Genomic DNA, 18,855 nt, shown 5'->3' with positions numbered 1-18,855 from the left:
AAAGGATCTAACTAAATTTTATTTGAAAATATCTTTTATTATGAATGTTTTGAAATGTGCACAAAAGTATTTTGTCATATATGTTCATAGGGTTTAACTTTAAAGGTTAAACCTTCTGGGGCTAGAGTTCAACACTTGAGGCAAAATATAGCTTCCTTGGGCATTTCTATAAATTAGTTCTTGTATATCGACACACACACACACCATACAACAGTAACCTCCAGACAATGTCAAGAAACAGCTGGAGGAAAAAAGACCTGTTCTTTAGATCCTTGATCCACAAACATCATTGGTATCACCTAGGAGCTTGTTCAAAATTCAGACTCTCAGGGGCCATTCCAGACCTAATGAGTCATAATTTGCATTTTGAGAAACTCTCTAGGTAATCAGTTTGCAGGTTAAAAGTCTGACACCTACTAGTTTACCCATGTTGTTGTTAGTTGTCACTGAGTGGGTGGGCTTTGAGTCATGGCAACCTTACAATTTTCTAAGAGAATCACTGCCCAATCCTATGCCATCTTTATGACAGTTGGCATGTTCTGAGTCTACTGTTGCTGACATTGTGACAACCTAACTCATTAAGGGATTCCTTGCCTTGGCTAGCCCTCTCTTTTACCAAACTTGATGTCCTTCTCCAGCGATTGGTCCAAAGTAAGCAAGCCAAAGTCTCGGATAATGTACTAATTTTATCGGTCTAATTTTCTGAAGTAGCATGCCAAAGCTTTCTTCCTACTCCATCTTAGTCAGGAAGCACCACTGAAACCTGCCCACCACGAACGACCCTACTGGTATTTGAAATTCCAGTGTCATAGCTTCCAGCATCACAACTACACTCAAGCCACCACAGTACTACACACTTGACAGATGGGTGGTGTTGGTCTACTCTCGACCACCATGATTGTCCTAACTAAAGGCTCAGAAAAGCTGGGCAAAAAACTAAAGGGTAAAAAATAATGGCCATTTTACCTGAGAAGGTACTTTTGGCAATGTGGTGCTGTGGGTTAATGCGCTAGACTAGAAAATGGGTTTGAACAGCAAAGTCGGCGGTTCAAGTTCACCAGCTGCTCCTTGGAAATCCTATACAGGGTCGTTATGGGTCTGAACCGACTCGATGGCACTTACCAACAACAACAACATAACAACAATAAAATGTAAAAGTACATAATTTATGATCTAGCAATTACACTTTTCAGTATCTACCTTAAAAGGAGTACTCACATAAATTTTTAGATAGGAAAGTACAATAATTTGTCATTTGTACTGAGGCACCGTTTGTAATTGGAAACAACCTGTCTATAAACACTAAAAATCCCACGGCCATAGAGTCAATTCTGACTCATAGAAACCCTATGATGTTATTAAGTGCCATAGCATTGGTTCCAATTCCAGGCAACCCTATGTAGGGTTTCTGAGGAGCAGCTGGTGGGTTTGTAGTGCCAGCCTTGTAGCTAGCAGTCCGTAGGACAACCATCACATAAGGACAACTCTATAGGGGATGGCAAAGCAAACTTCAGTATAGAATAATAACTACTTATAAACATGAATGAGCCAGTGTACAGACAATTCTCTTAGATATGTTTTTGAGTGAAAAAAAGTAAGTTTTAGAATGCTCTACCTAGTATGACAAAGTTGGGTGAAACAAAGAGAACAAAAGTTTCATTGTGTATTTTCTGTGGATACATATATGCATGTGTAAGGTAAATAAAACCCTGAAAGAATGGATACGAAAAGGAAATAGTTAACAACAGTGCAGGAACATAGGGAGCAGAGATAAGGTGTGGGTGTGGGTTAAAGAAGGATTATAATGTTTTATTTATTTATTTGCTTATTTATTAAAAGAAGAATGTGTTCATGGATTACTTGTGGAGTAAATCTTATTTTAAGTAGCTATATAGTCTCTGGAGTCCTGGTGTGGCGCTGTGGGTTGATGCACCCGACTGCAAAGCTGTTTGAAGTGCAAGGTCGGTGGTTCAAGCTCACCAGCTACTCCTCAGAAACCCTATACAGGGTTTATATATAATGGCTCGATGGCACCTAACAATAACAACATATAGTTTCTAGAGTCCTGGTGTAGCACTTTAGGATAAGCAGTGAACTGCTAACTACAAGGTCGTCACTTCAAACCCACCAGCTGCTTCTTGAAAACCTTAAACAGGGTTACTATAAGGAACCGACTCGACAGCATTTAACCACAACAGCATATACTTTATGGAGTCCTGGTGTGGCACTCGCTGTAGGGTAAGCACTGCACTGCTAACTGCAAGATTGACGGTTCAAACCTACAAGCTGCTTCCTCGCAAACTATACAATGTCACTGTGAGTCAGAATCAACTCCACGACACTGAACAACAACAAAAAGATGTAGTTTCTTACACCAAATGCATTTATGTAGAGAAAATATGATCAGCGTGAGGCTGCATAAAGATGAATAGAAAATCTAAAGATAATTGGCAAATTGTAGGTATATGGAAATTAGTTTTGTTTGTATGAAACTATACGAAGGGCAATGGAATCCTGGTGTGGTGCTGAACTGCAAACCACAAAGTTAGTGGTTCAAACCTATCAGCCACTCCTTAGAAATCCTATACAGTGTCACTATGAGTCAGAACCAACTTGACATCACTTAACAATAACAGCATATGAAAGACAGAATTTTTTCTGTTTTCTTCAACACAAGCCTTCATCTGGCACTGGGCACATTTTACACTATTTATAAATTTCTTTAAAAATGGTGCATTCATTTGTCTGGGTGTTTTTTGTTTTTTTGTTGTTGTTTTTTTAATTCCTTTCATTTACCTATATTGTAAGCTACTTGAGGAATAAGTTATATCACATACCATTTTATTGTTTCAATTCCTGATTCTTTGCTCAAGAAATGATAATACACCATAACTAATGAGTAATTCTCCAGCTTGTAGGTAACAACAACAGAGGTAGATAGATCATGTATTATCATAATTTTATGGCTGAAGAAATAGACTCAGAAAGGGTGGGTGATGTACCCAAAATTCTTTCGCTAGGAAGTGGCAAAACCAGACACTGGCCCACACCTTGTGATCCAAGTCCTCTGTCTTTTAACTATACATTTGCTATTCTGCCATATCTAAATATAATATATACTATATTCTAGGTGTTTTTTTTTTAGATAGATTCAGATTGAAAACTCGAGGAGAAATACACTAACAGGATTCAAATACTATGAACTCTTTTTGTTGTTGTTGTTATTAAGTGCCATCGAGTCGGTCCCGACCCATAGTGACCCTGTACAGGGTTTCCGAGGGTGTAAATCCTTACGGGAGTAGAAAGCCTCATCTTTCTCCCACGGAGCGGCTGGTAGTTTCAAACCGCTTATCTTAAGGTTCGCAGCCCGATTTGTAACCACTACGCTACCAGAGCTCCTTTATGTATTCTTTAGGGATATTGAATTTTATTTATTTAATTGTTTACTTTGAGTTTCTTTTCTTTTCCAGCACCTTGCCTTAAACAAGCCAATGAGATGGGGGTGGGGGTGAGGGGTGGAATCACTACGACTCTATCATAATGTATAAAAAGTGTTCAAGTTAGTCTGAATATTTTTAAATGTGTGTTTTAATTTGGTGCAGGTAACATGCTTGCTGCCAGTCAGAAGGTTGGAGGTACTTCAGAAGAAAGACTGGGTGGTCTACTTCTGAAAACGTTATAAGGCACAGTTCTGCTCTACAGACTGGCTCACGGGGTGGGTCTCCATGAGTCTGGGTAGACTCAAGAGCAAATGGAGTTTAGTTTATTATGAAAAAAAGTTAACCAACGATAAAAGTAGACAGAATTCCACGTACCCATTTCCTAGCTTTAACAATGATCATACACCTTAAAAAACACTAATAATAATCTAAATAGTGTTTGGGAAGTTGCAGGGAAAGTGAATCTATTTGTCTGTCCTTGACGATACTCTAAAAGAGCGCTACATAGATTTTGCCACTTCCTAGCCAAAGAGTACTTCGGGTACATCACCCAACCATTCTGAGCCCATTTCTTCAGCCATAAAACTATGATAACACCTACTCTATTATGATTACCTCCAAGCTGGGGAATTACTCATTTTGCTAATGTGTACAGAAAGCTCTGTTCTAGACAAAATCATCTCAATCGGTACAATAGGCTTCATCACATTAAATGTTTTGTTTTTAAATGAGGGTCAACAGGGCTAAAAGGACACATTGGACCTTAGACATCAAGATAATACAAATGACTTCTTGAGTGAGTACTCTCCAACATTGTGACCAGAGAGGGGTAACTCTGGACACATATGTGTGCCTCTATTTATAGCAGCAAGCACTATGTCTTATGGGAAAAACAACTCAACCATTTAAAAATCAAACTATTTTAAGCACCTCATATCCTTCTAAGAATTTTATTTGTTTTAACATTCTTCCCAAAAGCTGGGTCATGTTTGTGTACACTCATACATACACACACACACACACACACACACACACACACACACACACACGTGTGGGTGCTTGTTTCTGGAAAGTGTGCAGAATAGGACTAGTAGATTAAAGCATTAGAGACTTTCTAAAGAGCTCTAAGAGTCCTGCTATGGCACTGTGGGTTAATGCACTGGACTGCAAGTTTGAACCATAGGGTAGCAGTTCAAGCTCATCAGTCACTCCTTGGAAACCCTGTACAGGGTCCCTAAGGGTTAGAACTGACTCGATGGCACTTGTACAACAACAAAGAGCTCTAACCAAGGCTGCATTCGCAGGATTAAAATCCCAGGATTTCCTAGTATGACTAAGAAATACATTAGCTGCCTTACTTATTTTTTTAAGAATTGGGTAGAATACATATATAGCCAAATAATATAAATCAAGTACAGCTCATTCCAAGTAGAAGGCATATTTCCCATTCCACTGCCATTGAGCAGAAGCTAACTCATAGCAACCCTTACACAGGGTTTCTAAGACAGTAAATTTTTACAGGAGCAGATAACCTCATCTTTCTCCCATGAAACAGCTGGTGGGTTTTAATCACTGACCTTAAGGTCAAGTGCTTATACTACAGCACCACACCAGGACCCCTGAATATAGGTGTCTTAGTGTGGTGCTGTGGGTTAATAATGCTGGACCGCAAAGTCAGTTTGAACCACAAGGTTGACGGTTTAAGCTTACCAGCTGCTCCTCCGAAACCTTATACAGGGTCGCTGTGAGTCGGAATTGACTTGATGGCACAAAACAACAACAATTATGTATATAAAGAAGGGAACCCGGTGGCCAGTGGATAAGTAGTGGACTGCAAACCACAGGGTTGGCGGTTCAAGTCCACCATTCACTCCACGAATCAAGGTTGAGGCTTTCTGTTCCCTCAAAGATTTACAGCCTTGAAAACCTACACAGGGTTCCCATGAATCAAAACCTACTTGATGGCACTTGAAAATACTGCTAAAAACACCCATTATGTGCCAGAAACTTAATGTGTCTGGAACTTAATTGTACCAGAAACTTTTTAATGAGAAAAAAGCACATTGAAGACATTTTTAAAGCTGCTTACGATCATATAGCTAATTCCAAACGCTAGCCTGCTGGGCTCCAAAACCCACCCTTTTTCCTTTCCACCACAGTGACGCTCAACTAGGCTAGCAGCACCGAATGTCTGCTTCAGATATTCTTGAAGTAAGTTTTACTGAACAACTCTGCTTGAAATTCACCTTTTAATCATGTCTTCCTCCAATATGTCATGTTTAAAAAGCTCATGTTTATTTATACAGAAAGTTCTATTACCACCCACTAATTTTGAGGAACCTTGAAGCGGGCATTCCACTAACCAATGCACTACAAAGTGGTCATCAGAAAAATAGTTACTGCTACACAATTTTATTCCATCACCAGGAGCTTAAGACATAAATTAGTAGGCACAGTCACAATGATCTTGTCTGAAAATAGCTGTATGACTGTCTCCACACAGTGACTAAGACACATTAAAGCACAAAACTCAAGGGGAATGAGACTTTCAGTAGAAAAGAACTTCCATGAAGGTAGACTGGAACCCCAGGTTGGGGGTCTGGGAGGTAGAAGTCACTGGCTTTCTAGATTAGTCATCAAATGATGCCTACTTGAGACTTTTAACCAAAAAATCTTAGCATTGTAGTTGCTGTTTTAAAGCCCATCTTAAGGAACACATATGAAGAAGTTATGCAGTAGGGATTAACCACCTGTCAGCTGCTGCCCTTGTGTCATCAAGTTACAGGCTGCACTCAATTAGTAGTTGTAACTAATTATATAATATTTACTTCAAATTTAAATCTACCAAAATGTCACAGTGAAACTAGGCCGTTAATGAAAAAATTACAGGTAAAACAATCATGATACTATTAAAGGTTATCATATGTTTGGTTGAAATTGGAAGTATGTGAGACACATGTACAGCAAGAGTTCAGCCTCTTGTATGAACAGCAACAAAAGTAAACATGCTCCTCACAGAGAGATTTCTGAATTAGACTCTTACTGAAAATAGATCAATGTCTCTGCTCTGAGAAACCATTAGTTGTTGTTAGTGGGCCGTCAATTGCCTCAGGTACAAGAGAACAAAATGCTGCCCGAACCTGTGGCACCCCCATGGACCACTGGGCTCTAGGATTTTTCAGTGACTGATTTTTGGAAGTAGATTTCCAGACCCTTCTTCTTTATCTTCAAGAAACACCAGAAAAACTCATCCAGCATCACAGCAACACACAAGCCTCCACTCACAGATGGACAGTGGTTTGTTTGAGGTGCAATGACTGAGATTCAAACCCAGGTCTCCCACATGGAAGGGGAGGACTCTACCACTGAATCGCTGGTGTCCCATAAAAGGCCTACTAGTAGCGCTCAGCAAGAAGAAACTGGTGGGCTCTCCAGGCGCCTGCTGGTGGAGAAGGACTCAGGTGGTGGGAAGACTTAGGGCCAGTGTGATAGCCATGGTCAGCAAATGGAGCACCCACGTGAGGGCAGGACAAAGGATTCCCCTCAACAAGAGACTTTAAACTGAGGAGCATGCACTAGGGACAATCTAAAAGGGCTGTCACTCTGTCATTCTAACTATTGGCCACTTCCTCTGCATCTGGTTCTTTATCACTTTCCATGGGCACACACCACCACTTCCCAAGATGTGATTGGCCAAAATGGCTAATACCTGTTTGTGCTCAACTACACTTCTCCATTTACAATGTAAGTTACCCCAGGGATTCCAAGTGGTGGGCTGAAGATATAGCATAAATATAACTCATTTTAATGAATTTCAGTTCTATGTAAAGTTTTAAAATAAGTTTTTGATATTTTCTACATTAAAGCAGACACATATATGATGGCGTACACTCCAAATGACATCTTTGCTCTTAACACTTAAAAGAGGTCTTTTGCAGATTTGCCCAATGTAATATGTCATTTGATTTCTTGACTGCTGTGTGCATGAGCATTGTGAATCCTCTACTTTCAGCAACTTACGTAGTGTCATCTGTATATCTGCAGGTTGTTGATCTTTCTTCCAATCCTAATGCTGCATTCTTCATCATTTAATCAAGCTTCTCAGGCTATTTGCTCAACATACAGATTGAACACATGTGGCAAAAGGATATAACCCTGACTCATGCCTTTCCTGATTATAAACTATGCAGTATCCCCTTGGTCTGTTAGAACGACAGCTTCTTGTTCTACGTAGAAGTTCTACATGAGCACAGACAGTTAAGTGTTCTGCAATTCCCATCGAATTATTAGTGCCTAATTGTAGTGGTTAGGGTTAATGTTCAACCGTTTCAACAGGTAGCATATAATCAAGAGTCAATGCATTGAAGGAACTGGCAAAGAACAAGGCATCAGGACTTGATGGAATAAAAATTGAAATCTTTCAAGAAAGTGAGGCAGCACAGGAGGCACGCACTCACCTCTGCCAAGAAATTTGGAAGACAACTATCTGGCTGACTGAATGAAAGAGATCCGTATTTTTGCCCATTCCAAAGAGAGGTGACCCAAGAGAATGAGGAAATCATCGGACAATCTCTTTGATATCCCATGTGAGTAAAGTTTTACTAAAGGTAATGCAGAAATGGCCGCAAGCATACATTGACAGAGAACTTCCAAAGGTTCAAGCCGGGTTCAGAAGAGGACATGGAACAAGGGATATCATTGCTGATGTCCGATGGATCTTGGCTGAAAGTAGAAAATATCAGAAAGATGTTTACCTGTGCTTTATTGACAACGAAAAAGCTTCTGATTGTGTGGATCATGACAAGCTATGGACAACATTGAGATGTATAAGTATTCCAGAACACTTAATTGTGCTCTTGAGGAATCTCTACCTGGACCAAGAGGCAGTTGTTCGAACAGAACATGGGAACACTGAATAGTTAAAATTAAGAAAGGTGTGTGACAAGGTTAAATTCTTTCACCATACTTATTCAACCTGCATGCTAAGCAAATAATCTGAGAAGCTGGGTTGTATGAAGAAAAACATGGCATCAAGATTGGAGGAAGACTCATTAACAACCTGCGATATGCAGATGATACAACCTTGCTTGATGAAAGTGAAGAGGACTTAAAACATTTACTGGTGAAGATTAAAGAGCACAGCCTTCAATATGAATTACATCTCAATGTCAAGAAAACAAACATCCTCACCACTGGACCAATAAACAACATTCTTATCAATGGAGAAAAGATTGAAGTTGTCAAGGACTTCATTCTTCTTGGATCAACTATCAACACTCACGGAAGCAACAGTCAAGAAATCAAAGGATGTATTGCATTAGGCAAATCTGCTGCACAAAACCTTTTTTAAAGTGTTGAAGAACAAAAATATCAGCTCTAGGACTAAGAAGCGTCTGACCCAAGCCATGGTATTTTCAATAACCTCATATGCATGTGAAAGCTGGACAGTGAATAAGGAAGACCGTAGAAGAATTGATGCTTTTGAGCTATCGTGTTGGAGAAGAATACTGAAAGTGCCATGGGCTACCAAAAGAACCAACAGATCCATTTTGGAAGAAGTGCAGCCAGAGTGCTCCTTGGAGGCCAGGATGGCCAAAGTTTGTCTCTCATATTTCGGACATAGTGTCAGGAGGGACAATTTGCTGGAGAAGGCTAACAATGTTTGGTAAGGTGGAGGGTCGGAAAAAAGAGGAAGACAAGACCCCCAATGAGATGGACTGGCCAAGTGGCAGCACTGATGCACTCAAGCGTGGCAACAATAGTAAGGTTGGCCCAGGATCAGGCAGTGTTTCTTTCTGCTGTGCATAAGATCATTATGAGTCAGTACCAACTCGATGGCACCTAACAATTGTAGTGTTTACTAATCGGGCTGCTAATCTCACGGTCAGTGGTTCGAAACTACGTAAGAAAGATGAGGCTTTCTGCTCCCGTACAGATTTACAGCCTCAGAAACCCTGTACAGGGTTGCTATGAGTCAGAACCAACTCCATGGCACATAACAACAACAACAACAAATGTATCAAATCTGTTTCTGAGATGGTCTCTAAATTCAGGTAGGGTATACTCAAGGTCACATTTTGGTTCTCATGGATTTGCTTTACTTTTCTTCAGCTTCAGCCTAAACTTACATTTGAGCAATTGACAGTCTATTCCATACAGGCCCCTGGCCTTGTTTTGGCTGATATTAAGCTTCTCTATCATCTCCATGCCACAGATGTAGTCAATTTGATCCCTGTGTATTCCATCTGGTGAGGTCAACACGTATAGATGCCATTTATGTTTCCAAAAAAGACATTTTCAATAAATACGTCGTAGCTCTTGAAAAATTCTATCTTGTGTGATCTTCAGCGTCACTTCTACCACCAAGGCCATATTTTCCAACTATCAATTTTCTTTGTTCCCAACTTTCACATTCCAAATCACCAGTAACTATCAATGCATCTTGACTCTATGTTTGATCAATTTCAAACTGCAGAAGTCAGCATAATTCTTCAATTTCTTCATTATTGGCTTTGGTGATTAGTGTGTAAGTTTGATAACAGTTGTATTAACTGGTCTTCCTTGTAGACGTACAGATATTATCCTATCAGAGATATCCTGAAATGTTCTTTTTGACCATGACGGAGACACCCATTTTTCAACTTGTCATCTCGCTGGCAATAAGAATTTTAGTATTTATAGACAGGTTTCTTCCAATTGCAAACAGTGCTGCAGTACAAATGACAAGTTATTGTAATTTACTAGCTACAAATGTATTGCTGTCTGATTTGAAATGGCCAATACCTGTCCATTTCAGCTCACTGATGTCTTGGATATCGGTCTTTACGCATTCCATTTCATTTCTGAAAACTTCCAATTTTCCTAGATTCATACTTCATACAATGTGTGTTCTGATTATCAATGGATGTTTGAAACTGTTTCTTCTCATTGTGAATTGTGCTTCATCAGCAAAGGAAGGTCCCAAAAACTTTGCTCCATCCACATCATCAAGGTCAACTCTACTTGAGGAGGCAGGTCTTTTTCCTCAGTTCTATTTCGAGTGCCTTCCAACATGAAGACAAGCAATGAACTGCTAACCACAAGGTTGGCAGTTCAAACCCACCACTCACTATGCAAGAGAAAAATGAGGCTTTCTGCTCCCATGAAGATTTATATAGTCTTGAGAGTCCTATACTGGTTGCTATGAGTCAAAGTCAACGCAATGACAGTAGGTTTGGTTTATGATTTCCAACCTGAAGGGGGCATTCTCTGGCACTGTATCAGTGTTTCCTGGCTATTCATTAGGTTTTCAGGGGCTAAGCCCTCAGAAGTGGACTGCCTATTTCTTCATCCTACTCTGTTCTTAGTCGGAAGCTCTACTGACACCTGTCTACCACAGGTGAGCCTGCTGGTAATTGAAACACCAGTGGCAAAGCTTCCATCATCACAGCTTACTAAAAAAGATGTTCATAAAACCGTCTTAAGTGAAAGACAGGCATGTGAATGGATATATATGTATACATTTTTTTAAATCAAATTCTTAAAAGAACTCCATGAAATGTGCCCCCAACAACACACACACAAAGAAGCAGGGGTCATCACATTTGTTCCATTAAAGACAAGATAGTAAATATTTTAGGTTTTGTGGACAAAATACTCTCTGTAGCATACAACCTTCACACCATTTTTATCAGCAAAAACTTCTTTTATTTTATTTTTCTGAGGCCACATTTCCAAAGATTTTACCTGCTAAACAACCCTCATTTACTATATTCATAAATTGTTTTGCTCTTTAACAATTATTCAAAGATACATAATGGTGATTAGAGTTTCAAATGAGCACATAGGTTGGCCAATTCTTAAAAGGTAAGCTCAAAAGTGCTATGATTTCAGCCAAAAATCAAAGAAATTGATCTATCTAGCTAATCTGTCGTGTTTTCTTTGGGTCAATATAAGCTTCATGAGGGCTAGGATCTTTTCTGTCTGTTCCACCAGTATCCTGAGTTCCTAGAGCAGGGCCTAGTTATTTTGAAATACTAAAAAATGCTCATCCCTCCCTTAGCTGTGGGTCCTTAGTGTTTGGAAGGCGCCCTGGTGGCTCTGTGGGTTAGGCATTAGTCGGGCTGCTACCTCAAGGTCAGTGGTTCAAATCCTGTGGGTGCTCTGGGGGAAAAAGATGAAGCTATCTGCTCCCATACAAATTTAGTCTTGGAAACCTTATATATGGTTGCTATGACTTGATACTGTCTGGGTGGCCATGGGTTTGGGTTCTTAATGTTTAGGAAACCCCATAAAATAGCTGAAACTATTGAAGGCAAATGGACTTTGGGATGTCTTTCATATTAAAAGTTTAATGACGATAACATCTTTTCATCTGCTTATTTCCCCACATTTCTTGATAACTCAGTACAGCTCAGGATACTAGTCAGTGTTCTTGAGGAAACAGAATAAAACAGAAGGAGAACCTACAGTTTATTTAAATACAAAGTTCATAAGCTGATCAAAAAAAAAAAAAAAAGACTTTGATTTTCAATTAATTAGAAAAAGATTCTCTTAGCCAGTATTTTAATTAGGTCCCACAGAAATTAAAAACACAAACAAACAAAAACACTACTGTGGCTTCCTGTTTATGACAATTCTCTCATAACAATGTCTGTATGCCCCCTTGGTCATATGACACAAGTCGAGCCGATCAGAATGCCTCATGTCCTTCACTGCCATCAACTGTCATGAGCACATGACCTAGAACAGGCTAATCAGAATCCTTCCCTGGGATTTTTCAAACATAATCTAGGGGAAAGAATCTTGTTTTCCTCTCAGATCACAGACTGTAAAGATATCTATAGATTGGCACTGATCAGTCATGTCCCCTTTCACATAGGAAAAACAAAACATCTGCAGTAAGAAAAAAATTGAGCCACATCAAAAGGTCGAGGAAAAAGATGGAGAAGAAAGAGAAAAGGGACCCACACAGAAATACACAGCTGTGTTAGAGATCCTGGTTCTCATCATCCTTAAGCCCACTCCATCCCAGATGATCTACAGTTTGGTTAGATAAGGAAAAACAAAACAAAACCCTCTAGCTTTAAGCAAGATTACATGGGTTTCTGTTCCTTGGGTTGAGAGGCTGACTGACTTGGAAAGATAAAATGCACTACCCGAGAAAGTGGGCTAAAGGTAACTAGCTCTGCTCATGCTGGGCTGGACTGGTTACTTATCCTTCTTCCACCTTGAGTTTTCATCGAAGAAACTAGGTTAAACCTCTTTGCAGCCAGGTGTGCTTGAATCCCTTAAACAGTCAGATTTGACATGATGCACTCTTTAGCAGAAAAATTCCCAAATAGAATCATTTTATTTTGAAAGCCCCTTTACATTTTACAGAGCATCCACTCTCACAAACAGCTGTGATGAAGGGACCCAGCTCCAGGTAATACATAACGAAGAACTGTAAAGAAAACTGTTAATAATGTAATCTCTTCAAATAACACACACAAATTATACTAATCTATGGAAAGAAGGATTTAAAAAGTCCCTCCCTGGGAGATACAGTTTATGATGGACTACTAATCTAAAGGTTGGCAGTTCAAACCCAACCCCACAGCACAGGGAAAGAAAAGGCCCAGCTTCTTTTAAGCTTACAGTCAAGAAACCCTATGGAGCAGTTCTACACTGTAACACATGGGGTTGCAAATGAGTTGAAATCAACTTGGTAGCAAATGGTTTTGTTTTTGTTTTATGAAAAGAAATTTTACATCACAGATAGTATATCAAGAAAAAAATTCACCTTCTAACCCTAACCATCAGCCAATTACCTTTTATCTTGCAAGTTTAATATTATCATTTTCTTACCTTTCCTTCTTATGATTTTGATTGTTCTTTTGCATGTAAAACTACCTGAAGCTATTTAATTTAAATCTGTTCAAGTTACCTACAATTGAGGAGCTATGAATAGAAACAGCATACAACTAAATTAGTCACCAGCTATGAGGAAACCTGGTGTTTGCCTTAGGAGAAAACTCAGAAAATTAATAATTCATCAGCAGAATATTTGGAAAAGGTTACCTTTTTGAAAATGGTTACCTTGCCATTTAAAAATTGTATATGAAATGAGGTAAACAGAATTACTCTGTAATCAAAGACTATGTAAAAGCAAACTGCCCACATCACATTTTTCATTGCTTTATTTTTAAGGATAATTATGAATAATTTTTATAGTCAGGTTTTCATCACTGATATTTAAGGAAAAGGGGAATAAAGAAAATAGATTTTCCCATCAGAAACCTCAGTAAATGTAAGGTCAGTCTATGTATTCTAAAGCAGCAGCGGTTCTAGAGAGGAGTGCCACCCAGACCAGGTGGTTGCCTTCCTGTCACTGTTAGTCAGTATCCTCCCAGACTCTAAACTCCAAGAGGGCAGGCACTGGAACTCCACCAGCTCATGCAATGTTCAGCACACTGTAGGTGATCAGTATATACTTGTTAAATAAGTGAGCAAAAGGATCAAGAGCTAAATTTAACTATATGCCCAATGGAATCCTGGTGTGGCACTGTGGGTTAATGCGCTGGACTGCAAGGTCAGTTTGAACCGCAAGGTCGGTGGTTCAAGCTCACCAGCCGCTCCTCGGAAACCCTATACAGGGTCACTATGAGTGGAAACCAACTCCATGGCACTTAACAAAAACAATGACGAGCAGCCATCTACAGTGCAACTATTGGTCTTATCCCATCCAAAGCAAAGCAGAGTGAAGATAATCAAAGACATGAGGAAACAATCAGTCAAAAGAACCAATGAACAACTCAAATCACAGCCTCTATCTACTACCTTGAAGCCAGAAGAATTAGATGACACCTGGCTACCACTAAACCATTCTGACCAGTATCACAACAGAAGGTCCAGGAGGAGTAGGAGAAACATGTACACCAAAATTCAAAATAAAAAAAGTCCAGACTTACTAGTCTGATTGAGACTGGTGGTACCTCTGAGACTAAAGTTTTCTGTCATCCATCAAACATGGAATTGAGTCCACACCTGGAACTGAGTCCACACCTGAGTCCATCACCTTTCAGCTAAACAACAGACAAGTCTATAACGTGATTTAAACCAGGGAGGAGTGTATTCCTCAGTACAGTCAACCATATAAGACCAGAAGGGTGGCATGTGATCAAAAAACAAAGCTCAGAAGGCATGAGGGGCAGAAAAGATGGACGGATGAAAATGGAGAACACAGGGAAGAAGCAAGAAAAACGTTACAACTGAGGGGCCCGTAAACAGTATCATGAAGCAAAATGTGTTTACATAGTTAAATGAAAAATAATTTCCTCGGTACACTTTTATACTGAAACAACAATAAAAAAGAAAATATAGATGCATATATTTATATTAGTGAAATGTAAAATAGTTTGAAAGAGTTAATCATAAGAATGTCTTTTTTCAGAAACTTCCAAGGTTAAAATGAAGAAATGTAGACTTTGCTTTTCCTTAAATTTAACCTAAATCAGCATGGTTTTCTGAGTATGTCCTCTGTGCCTGGCACTGGGCTCGCAGTTACCAACACGAAGACAAAGCAGACAGAGTCCGGCCTCAAGGTGCACAGCAGAATAAGCCCGTCTTTCCCATCTCCCTGCTCATCGGAGCGGTTTGTTTTTAGGACAGGACAAGTAGGAAGGATGAAATAGTTTAGAAAATGGTGATTTATAAATGCAGTTAAATACCCTAACTAAAGGAGCTCTGGTACCGTAGTAGTTATGAATCGGGCTGTGAACCTCAAGATCAGCAGTTCGAAACTATTAGCTGTTCCACTGGAGAAAGATGAGGCTTTCTGCTCCCATAAAGATTTACAGCCTCATCTACCTTATATAGGGTTCACTGTAAGTCAGAACTGACTCCAAGGCACATAACCATCACCACCACCCTAACTAAGTCTTAAAAGCTTACAGTATCACTACCTATTATTCCACTAGAGAAAAATACATTCTGACCAGGGGTGCCATAGTTTCAGGGGCAATCTCCTACATTCCTGACTTCTCTTCCCCCATTAGAACCTGGTGAAAATAAAGGACTGTTTTGACAACAGGGCCTCCTAAGATAGGAAAATATGGGAAGACTGAGATGGGGTAAAACTTCTATCCATGATTTGGACCATACTGGAAAATGGGAGTGGCAGTACCTTGCCTTTTGAAGCTCATTAAAACTCACCAATCACTCCTCAGAAAGCCCAGACAGGGTTACTATGAATTGGAACCAACTTGATGGCACTTAACACCAACAACAATAAAGCTCACATGGACCCTCTTATATCTGAATTCCACCTTACTAGAAGCACTCCTGCCATCTGCTTGAATGTATGGTCACATATATACTTAACTCAGTAAACTACAGCAAATCATGTTTAAAAAGCAGATCATGATTTAATGGGTTCAGGTAACCCCTCCAAATACAGTAGCCATACAAAAAATTATGCATAACTAATTTTGGAATTGTGTATCTACCTTTCTCCCCCAACATCAAAACTTTTCCCAAAAAGGGGAAGTTGTGGGTGTATTCATTTCACGAAGGTGTTGCCAAAGATATAAACATTGATACTCTAAAAACTGCAACTACTTCATTTATCCATGCATTCATCCATGGAACATCAATTATGTGTCAGATATCACAACTGTCTTAAGAAAAAAATGTGGGGGCGGGAAGACACACACAAAAGAACACAATCTTCACTAGTAATGCCAAGTAGTATTCTTTATACTCCATCTCTTCACTTGGTAAAGTCTAACTAAATGACTAATGAATGGGCTAGGAAAAGAAGGTAACTCTAAATCCTATCCCACAGTAAATTAGAGTTAGAGTCGAAATTTAAAATAGATTGAGCAAGAGCTACTATATTACTTAGAAACACACAGGTGCAAACAAAATGAGAACAGTATCTGATCACACCATAAGCATTCCTAAGAGATATCATAAATAGATCTACAAAGAACTACTAGCATTTGCCTCCCATGTTCACACCCAAACCACATGAGACCCTCCCAAAAGCAGCCCACAGCTCCTCCTCCTCTATCAGACTGGAATACGCTACTAATATTCAAGTACTAATACTCAAGCACTAATACTCAAATACTAATACTCAAGAGCACAGTGATCACAAATGTGACTCAATCATCATACAACTGTTCAGATCTTATCAGGGAATCACACACAGGGCCCACTAGTCATTCTGCTACCAGTTCTCAATTATTGCATGGCATCTTACATGCCTTCCTATGTTAAGAAGTGTGGTGTAAATGAAAGAGGGCAGGCTTTGCAGTCTGCACTAAGACTTGCCACCTTTTTTGCTGGTGGCCTTGGAAGAGTGACAATCAGAATCTTAGGAATGAGGTTACCACCACTTGCCTCACAGGACTGTTGAGATATTGGTGACAGCATCTAGCTCAGAAAACAGCCTCTTGGTTTTCAGATCATCTTTAACTCCTCCCTCCCAACACAGCCAAATGCTGATCATGCGTGCATAGCACACAGAGCATGTGAAAGGTACATTCTTGTCAGTCTGTCAGTCTGTGCATGCTGAGTAAAAACAAAGCACTGCTAACACAAGCCTAAGGGAAATTTATGGGAAAAGATTAATTTGGTACTAAACTGTATCCTCCAAAGCCAAAAAATAAATTAACCCAACTTCTGTATATTTGACACCACTGGCACAGCGGTAAGAGTGAACATTTTCCCCAGGTTTCTGAAAACAAAAAAAACTTGGGAGCAACAGTCCCACCCGTTAGGAAGTGATGAACTGATTTCTTCGGATGTTGCAATGGCTCAGTTAAAAGCACTGAAGCAGCCCCTGTCTATGGGCCTTATGTCAAAGCAGTTAAGGCACCCTGAACTACCAGGGGACTTCAAAACATTCGTGGGAAAATTCTATTCTCTTTTCATTTTTTTCCACACATTTTGGAAGCCCTAGAACCAGGCGTGCTCTGCAGAATTCTGGTCATGTCCAGAGAGAAGTCAGGCAAGATGGAGATTAGGTTAAGACGCTTGCTATGATTGCAAACACCACTCAGGCAAGGGTGGGTCAGAACAGGTTCTGAAGAGCTGGCCTTGCCCTCTTACCAAAATAGGGCCCAACTCCTAACCTTCATACAAGCAGCTGTTCCTGAGTAAGTATTTCTTTGCTGAGGTCTTGTCATACATAGGCTTACAGAATTCTAGAGAAGGCAGGAAGGCAGGCTAGCAGCCAGCCTACTTCCTCCTTTGACTGATGAGAAAACTCATAGCCAGATGAGTGAGTCACAGAGCTAGTTTATGATAGCTCAATGGTACAAGTCACAACTTCCATATGGGAGACCTGGTTTCAGTTCCTAGTCGCAAGCACACAGCCACATTCATCTGTCAGGAGAGGCTTTAGTGTTGCTTGGTTGCTGACCAATTGTCAGCAAGAGCTTCCAGACTTAGATGGACTAAGAAGAAAGGCCTAGTATCAGTCAATGAAAACCTTGTGATCATGGGGCTAGTGCAGGACTGGGCAGTGTTTCATTCCTTTGTGCATGAGGTCATCAAGAGTCAGGGGCCAACCCAAAAGCAACTAACAATAGAACTAGATACAACCCAGACCAGCGTTCCAGCCGCCACAGTTTAGAGTCTTGTGGAAATATCAGCGAACAGCAAAAGTCCCCTTGGGCTAGTTAGTGCTACTAATGTTATGTTTGATAGCTACGTGTGCTATGTGTCTTGAAGGAGACCAAAAAAAAGAGAGACTAAATTATCTTAGATGTGGAACTCTTTCAGAGAAAGTTTTTTGTTTTTTTTTTTTTAACAACAAAAAAGTTAATGTTTTGCTCCTAAATTTAACTTTATTTAAAAACAAGTTATATAATAAATCTTTCAGCAGTTGTGTGGCGCAGAGAAAAAAGGACAGCAAAAAAAAAATGTGGAGAATGGCTTTGTATTAATGCCTGAAATGTTCGTGGGAAATGGAATTAAAAGATTATGGTATTTTTCCACAAGTCTTTTGAAGCCCCTTGGTAGTATCTGGACAAACTTTTTTATTTCTCTGAACAGGAATGTCTACATGGACAAATATGCGCAAAGGAGAATTCCTCAGGTCTAGTCTAAGAATTCTTCAAGAAGCTCTGGTAGTGCAGTGGATTATGAATTGGGCTGCTAATCACAAGGTCAGCAGTTCAAATCTACCAGCTACTCAATGGGAAAAAGATGAGGCTTTCTGCTCCCATAAAGATTTACAGCCTCTGAAACAGGGTCGCTATGAGTCAGAACCGACTTTAGGACACACACACCACCACCACCATGAATTCTGTGGGTTCTATGAATCTATGGAAAAACTAACTTAGTGGACTACTGCATGCTTTAATTATCTTTAGCTTTCTTTTAATTCTGTTTTAATTACCAAACATATTTGAGCTTAAAGCACTGTTTCTAATTAAAGAACCTG

General features: G+C 39.7%; 1 protein-coding gene across 1 annotated transcript in view; it reads right to left on the bottom strand.

The window, feature by feature from the left end:
• The window catches only part of IGF2BP2 (insulin-like growth factor 2 mRNA binding protein 2), a 221,188-nt gene that overhangs the window by 160,710 nt on the left and 41,623 nt on the right, over positions 1-18,855 (bottom strand). The gene's annotated exons all lie outside the window — the stretch shown is intronic.

Source organism: Chrysochloris asiatica, unplaced genomic scaffold (assembly GCF_000296735.1).
Source record: "Chrysochloris asiatica unplaced genomic scaffold, ChrAsi1.0 scaffold00135, whole genome shotgun sequence".
NCBI lineage: Eukaryota > Metazoa > Chordata > Mammalia > Afrosoricida > Chrysochloridae > Chrysochloris > Chrysochloris asiatica.
Note: the sequence above shows the minus strand (reverse complement) of the source record. Positions and strands in the feature narration are given on the sequence as shown.